General features: G+C 39.3%; 1 non-coding gene across 1 annotated transcript; it reads left to right on the top strand.

The window, feature by feature from the left end:
• Positions 1-5,562: 5,562 nt before the first annotated feature.
• LOC120104781 (small nucleolar RNA R71) lies at positions 5,563-5,668 on the top strand. The gene has a single exon (XR_005507144.1). It is a non-coding gene; the product is annotated as a small nucleolar RNA R71 (small nucleolar RNA).
• The last annotated feature ends 1,909 nt before the right edge of the window (positions 5,669-7,577 follow it).

Here is a 7,577-nt window from a genome sequence, read left to right on the forward strand (position 1 = left end):
CTTTTACTCTTGTGGTGATTTCTCCGTGTAACGAGCAATCAGTCGACAACTCTCACACCAGTTGGCATAAGGTGTCGGGCATCAAGACTCCCCTACGGACTTATGCTCGGAGTCCTCATCACAAGCCCACTTGACCTTTGACAATAGGTAGCCCTTTTCGATGTTCCTGACTAAATCCATTTTTATTGATTTTTTTTTTTTATTGGATTAGATAAGTATGATTCATCAGGGTCCAAGGTTGCTACTATACTATCAACATAATGTCGAGCCTAGACCTTAGAAGGGTCGGCCAGTGTGTAGTGAAATTCCAAAGTATTAATTAGCTTACAACTCCCTAAGAGAGACTTAATAAAAAGAACTTAAATTTGTATTACTTCCCACTAGTCATTGGGCTTTTAGATTTTATATACCTTGTGTGTTTATCATTCTCGCATAAATGTATATAAATTAGGTTTTTTTTTTTTAATAAAACTTTTTTTTATTATTATTTTATGAAAATAAACAGATTTTTTTTTAAAAAAATTATTTTTAATTTTTAATTTTTTTTTAAAGATGATTTTTTATTATTATTATTATTATTTTAACTTTTTTTTTGATGAAAATCAAGATGAATACCCCCAAACCTAAACCTAACATTGTCCTCAATGTTAAGAAATAATCTAAGAGAATTGGGTTGCCTCCCAACAAGCGCTAAGTTTATTGTCTTCAGCCAGACATGGTGCATCCTTAATTATTTTGATAAATAGGGTTCGTCAAATTAAGGGATTCGATCAATTGCCCATCGGTAACACAGTCCACATAAGGTTTTAACCTTTGACCATTGACTTTTAAAATATGTTCACCATTGAGGTGTTGGATCTCTACTGCACCATAAGGAAAAATCTTTTTCACTACGAATGGTCCATCCCACCTAGAGCGAAGTTTACCCGGGAAGAGTCGCAACTTTGAATTGAACAGCCAAACCTTTTGACCAGGTTCGAAGGACTTACGGTTAATATTTTTATCATGAAAAGCCTTAGTCCTTGCTTTATAAATTTTAGCATTTTCATAAGCCTCATTGCGCAATTCTTCAAGTTCACTTAGTTGGAGTTTTCGGTGAGGACCAGCTACTGTCATATCTAAGTTAAACTTTTTGATAGCCCAGAAAGCTCTATGTTCAAGTTCTACCGGTAAGTGACAAGCTTTACCAAAAACTAATCGGTGCCAATAGGAGTTTTGTAGGCGGTACGGTAAGCCCAGAGTGCATCATTTATCCTTTGAGACCAATCTTTCCTATCGGGACGTACCGTTTTCTCTAAGATGTGTTTTAACTCTCTATTGGACACCTCGACTTGTCCACTCGTTTGGGGATGGTATGGGGTAGCAACTTTGTGGGTGATGTTATATTTGCGAACCAAAGCCTCGAAAGATCGGTTGCAAAAATGAGATCCCCCATCACTGATAATGGCTCGGGGTGTACCAAAACGACAAAAGATGTTTTCATGTAAAAATTTAATCACAACCTTGTGGTCATTAGTTTTAGTGGCGACAGCTTCTACCCATTTTGAAACATAATCAACCCCTACCAGAATATATTCGAAACCAAAGGATGGTGGGAAAGGGCCCATGAAGTCAATACCCCAGACATCAAAGATTTCTACAATTAAAATAGGATTGAGAGGCATCATATCTCTACGAGAGATGGTACCCATCCGTTGGCACCGTTCACAAGTTTGGCAAAAGTTATGGGAATCTTTGAAAAGTGTGGGCCAATAAAATTCACTTTGTAAAACTTTTGCTGCAGTTTTTCTACCCCCAAAATGTCCCCCACAAGCTTGTGAATGGCAGAATGAAAGAATACTTTGAAATTCGCATTCGGGGACACATCGACGGATTACTTGATCGGGACAATACTTGAATAGATCGGGATCATCCCAATAATAGAACTTTACTTGTGAAAAGAATCGGTTCTTGTCTTGAGTTGACCAATCATCAGGAATTCGTCCTATGGCAAGGTAATTTACTATGTTTGCAAACCATGGCGTTTTCATTCCTTGTACCCCAAATAATTGTTCATCTGGGAAAGCATCATGTAAGGGTGAGGTATTCTTAGAGGGCTCAAGAAGAAGCCTAGATAAGTGGTCTGCTACGACATTTGCAGTTCCTTTCTTGTCACGAATTTCTAGGTCAAATTCTTGTAGTAAAAGAATCCATCGAATTAGACGGGGTTTGGTATCCTTCTTTGCAAGAAGGTGTCGAAGGGCAGCATGATCAGTGAATACGGTAACCTTGGATCCTAATAAGTAAGATCGAAACTTTTCTAGTGCGAATACTACCGCTAGCAATTCTTTCTCAGTGGTGGTGTAGTTTAATTGTGCATCTGAGAGTGCTTTACTAGCATAGTAAATGACATGAGGTACTTTATCTAGCCGTTGCCCTAAAACTGCCCCAATGGCATAGTCGGATGCGTCACACATTAATTCAAATGGAAGGGTCCAATTAGGAGGCCGTATGATAGGTGCAGTGGTCAATTTTGAGCGAAGATTTTCAAATGCCTCCTCGCATGCTTTATCAAAGACAAAGGGAGTGTCCTTGGCCAGAAGATTGCACAAGGGTTTGGAAATCTTACTGAAATCCTGAATGAAGCGACGGTAGAAACCAGCATGGCCAAGGAATGATCGGATTTGTTTCACAGTTTTGGGTGGGGGGAGATTGGAAATAAGATCGACTTTGGCTTTATCTACTTCAATGCCCCTCTTGGACACGACGTGTCCTAAAACTATGCCTTCTTGAACCATGAAATGGCTCTTTTCCCAACTTAATACTAGGTTGGTCTCCTTACATCTTTTCAAAACTAAGGTCAAATTGTTCAGACAATCATCAAAAGATAGGCCAAAAACTGAGAAATCATCAATGAATACTTCTAGAAAGTTTTCCACCATATCTGAAAAAATGGCCATCATGCATCGTTGAAAAGTTGCGGGTGCATTGCATAATCCAAAAGGCATCCTCCTATATGCAAATGTCCCAAATGGGCAAGTAAAAGTGGTTTTCTCTTGATCGTCCGGGTAAACAGGTACTTGATTATATCCAGAATAACCATCTAAGAAGCAGTAGAAACCTTGACCAGCCAACCGTTCCAAAATTTGATCTATGAAAGGTAGAGGGAAATGGTCTTTCCTAGTCATCGAATTAAGTTTTCTGTAGTCAATACACACGCGCCAACCCGTGGTTGTGCGTGTTTGTATTAATTCTCCTTCCGTATTCTCAATCACAGTGATACCTGATTTTTTGGGTACCACTTGTGTCGGACTCACCCACTTACTATCAGAAATTGGATAAATGATTCCGGCATCTAATAACTTCACCACTTCTTTCTTGACTACCTCCTTCATGTTAGGATTGAGTCTTCTTTGCATTTCTCGGGTAGGCTTTGCATCATCTTCGAGATGAATTCGATGCATGCAAACAGAGGGGTCAACCCCTTTCAAATCAGCTACAGACCATCCTATGGCATGTTTATTCTCTTCTAATACCCTCAAAAGTTTACCCTCTTGTTCAGTAGATAAGTTGGCTGCGATAATTACAGGGAGGCTATCTTCTGGTCCTAGAAAGGCATACTTAAGATTTGTTGGAAGTGGCTTTAACTCAAGTTTAGGTGGTGAATCAATGGAAGGACAAAGTGGCGCGCTAGCAATGGAAGGAAGAGGTTCAGGTCGGCTCTTCCAAGGAAGGAAACTCACAGGAGATTGATTGTCAAGTAAGATGTTAACTTCTTCTATAGCCTTGTCTATATCAAAGTTGTCAATGTCAAAATGGGCCAGACATGCCTCTAAGGGGTCATCTGCTAAGATATAGGGAAGGGCTTCCTCTACAAGATCATCCATTTCGTCAATTAGGCAACACTCGTCTTCCCTCACATGTTGGTCAGCGGCATGAAACACATTCAATTTAATTTTCATGTTTCCAAATGATATATCCATTGCCCCAGTTCTACAGTTGATGCATGCATTGGCTGTCGCTAAAAAGGGACGACCAAGAATCACAGGGATTTGTTTTTTTAGGTTGGGCACATGTTCCATGTCAAGGACGATAAAATCTACTGAAAAATAGAATTTGTCTACCTTGACAAGAACATCTTCAATCATCCCCCGTGGTATCTTCACAGATCGATCAGCCAATTGTAAGGACACCGAGGTAGGTTTTAATTCACCTAACCCAAATTTCTCATAGACTGAATAGGGTAGAAGATTCACACTTGCTCCTAGATCTAAGAGTGCTCGGTCAATGGAGTTATCTCCTATGACACAGGAAATAGTAGGAGCGCCAGGATCTTTGAATTTTGGAGGGGTGTTGTATTGGAGAATGGAACTTACCTGTTCAGTAAGTAAGACCTTTTTAGGCACATGTGTCCTAGATTTTCGCTTTTGGGTGCAAAGGTCTTTGAGAAATTTGGCATAGGAGGGAACTTGTTTGATGGCATCAAGGAGTGGGAGGTTGATTTTAACTTGTTTGAAGACCTCCATCATCTCTTCTAGTGAAGTTCCCTTCTTGCCAAAGGGAGTGGGTGCATTAAGTGCTTCAGGAAATGGAGCCTTTGGAGTATGGGTTGTGACAGATGGTGGACTAGCTGAAGAAGGTTTTGGGTTTTCATGCGAAACATTCCTCTCCTCTTCTTCATCTTCCTTATTGTTACTCTCCCTAACCTTATTATCTATTATACGACCACTCCTTAGGGTAGTCAAAGCATTGGCTTGCTCATGATTTAGTCGGGTTTCTTGAGCCACGTATTGTCCCCTTGGATTACTCATTGGTTGACTTGGAAGCTTACCTTCCTCTCGTTTATTTAATGCATTGGCTAGTTGACCTATTTGGGATTCTAGCTTAGCAATTGATTGTGTGTGAGAGTGCAATAGTTGTGTATTTGCCTCCAAACCTTGAAGGGCAGTCAACACTTTCTCCTCAAAGGCTGTATTTCTTTGGGTTGGAGGGGGAGGGTATTGAAATTGAGTTGAGGGACGGTAGAGATGAAAATTCTGAGGATTTTGAAAATTTTGAGAGTGGGGTTGGGCAGAGTTCGAAGCTTGCTGTCTCCAAGAGAAATTTGGATGATTCCGCCATCCCGGATTATATGTATTGGAAAATGGGTCATTACTCGGCCTGGGCTGTGTTTGAGCAGCATTGATATGTTCTTGTACGAGTTCGGGAAATTGGGGTGCTGAGGGGCACTCATGAATAGAATGTGATGGGCTAGAACAGATAGCACACACTTGTGCTTGGGAAGAGCTAATGACATGTCCCCCTACCATCAGTTGGTCAATCTTATGGGACAATGCATCTACCTTGCTAGACAGGTCCATAGAATTACTTATTTCACAAATGGTTCCTCTTCTTTGAGAATTCGGGGGTGCTTGACGAGAACATGAAGCATGGTGGAGGGAGTTTTCATTAAGATTTTCAAATAATTGCCATGCTTCATGCTCATTTCGAAGCATGAAAGTCCCCCCGCATGCAGCATCAATCATATGACGGTTTCGTTCAGTCAATCCATCATAGAAGCATTGCACTAGCTGCCACTTAGGTATTTGATGATGAAGGCATTTACGGATTAGGTCCCTAAATCTCTCCCAAGTTTCATGAAATTCTTCTCCCTCAGTTTGGGAGAAGCTTGTAATGGCACGTCTAAACTGGTTCGTTCTTCCTATGGGAAAGTATTTTTTAAGGAATTCTTGTTGCATTTGATCCCAAGAACGAATTGAGTTAGCTTCTAAAGAATTCAGCCATTGTTTGGCTCTATCTTTAAGGGAGAAGGGGAATAACCTAAGTTTCAAGGCATCATCAGTGAAGTTCTGAATCTTGACGGTGGTGCAAATCTCAAGAAATTCATCTAAATGTTTGTAGGGGTCTTCGTTGGTGAGCCCATAAAAAGATGGGAGCATTTGGATCACACTAGACTTTATTTCATATTGTACAGCTGCTACCTCAGGTAATCGAATGCAAGATGGGGAAGTGTAAATAGTGGGAGTAAATTACTCCCTCAGGAGTTTGGGTTGTTCTTCAGCCATCTTAAGAGGTGGGGATGATCCTAATGTTTTGATCTTAGCTCGAATATTCCTAAGGGTTCGTTCTATTTCAGGGTCAAAAGGTAATAGGTTTCGTACTCTAGAACGACTACCGTGCATACACTAGTACTCGATCAGTCAAGCATGCAATAAAAGAAAAAAAACACATCAGTCCTTGATTTGCCCTAAAATCACTAGACAGCTCCTAACTGGTTTGAAGAGGGCACCTAAGCCTCCAATCCGGTCTAATGAACCGAGTTGACCAGGTAAGCTCCCAGGTAAGTGGAGGGGTCACGATGCGTTCGCAAAGGTCCCACTTAAAACCCACTTACCTCGAACAGATGAACTGTCTCCCTTATAGGGACAAAGCTTGCCTAGACATCAACTAAGCCATAGAGCGAAATTGGTGCAACTTTCGGTGATCTTCGTCCTATTGAGCTCGAATGTCCCTAGGGGCCAACGTCTAATTGATTTTAATTAAAGATGACACTATGTGAGATTGAGTTCACCTAAGCTGGGCAAGAGTCCGGTGATGAAATCCGGCTCTTATCTTGTTGGGGTGATTGCCCTTACTATGTGCAAATTGATTTGTGTATGTGTATCAAGCATGCATTCACAATTTTGCTATAATTAAAATCAAACAATCACCACAAAATTTCAAACCAATAATTAATTTAAATAAGAAAAGTTTAGAGGTTACCAAAGGGAATTTCCCCAGCAATTTTATTTTTTTTTTTTTTTTTTTTTGCAAACCTCTACAGCATTTCTTTTCCGGTAGTTCTCCTTTTGATCATCCCAGATTTTTTTTCCTCGATTCCTGATAAATAAATAAATAAATAAATAAAAATTAGTAAGGGAGAAAAAGAAGATAAGAAAAGTAACAATAATAGAAATTTTTTTTTAAAGAATTTTTTTTTAATTTTTAAATAATTTTTTTTTTAATAAGAAAAATAACTATGCTAGCAATCCCCGGCAACGGCGCCAAAAATTGATCAATTATTTCAATTTCAAAAATAAACCATGCAATAGCACGTATCCTGTAGGATAGTGATTACGGGTGTCGGTCCACAGGGATTGAAGAATAAGTTATTTTTCTTTTAAAAATAAATCAACAAGAAGGATTTGCTAACTTGATTTAACTAAATCAAACTATGAGTACGGATTGAAATTTTATCAAAGTAAATAGATCTAGGGTTTGGAATCCACCACATAGCATTGCATCAAGGATTGTGTTCTTAATCTTATCTTTTGGAGAGGCATGCAATTTTGGCTACAAGCCTTATAAAATAAAAGCATAAAGAGTTTTAGGAGATCCATCTTCGGTATAGCATGAAGTGTCTACCTAAGTATGCTAAATCTAGGGTGTAGCACATCTCATCTTCCTAGGCATGGATCATCTTAGACTACTTTAGCAACATGAATAGTAAATGGCATGCTCAAGGTTTAAACATCATAAAATAATTTTTTATTGAGGATGAGAATTTAAACAAACTCCAAAAAGATTAAAAGAGTAAGAACTACAATGCCCTGTTACAT

This window comes from Phoenix dactylifera, chromosome 8 (genome assembly GCF_051530095.1).
Source record: "Phoenix dactylifera cultivar Ajwa chromosome 8, Ajwa_hap1_PhDact_Kaust_v1.1, whole genome shotgun sequence".
NCBI classification, from domain to species: domain Eukaryota; kingdom Viridiplantae; phylum Streptophyta; class Magnoliopsida; order Arecales; family Arecaceae; genus Phoenix; species Phoenix dactylifera.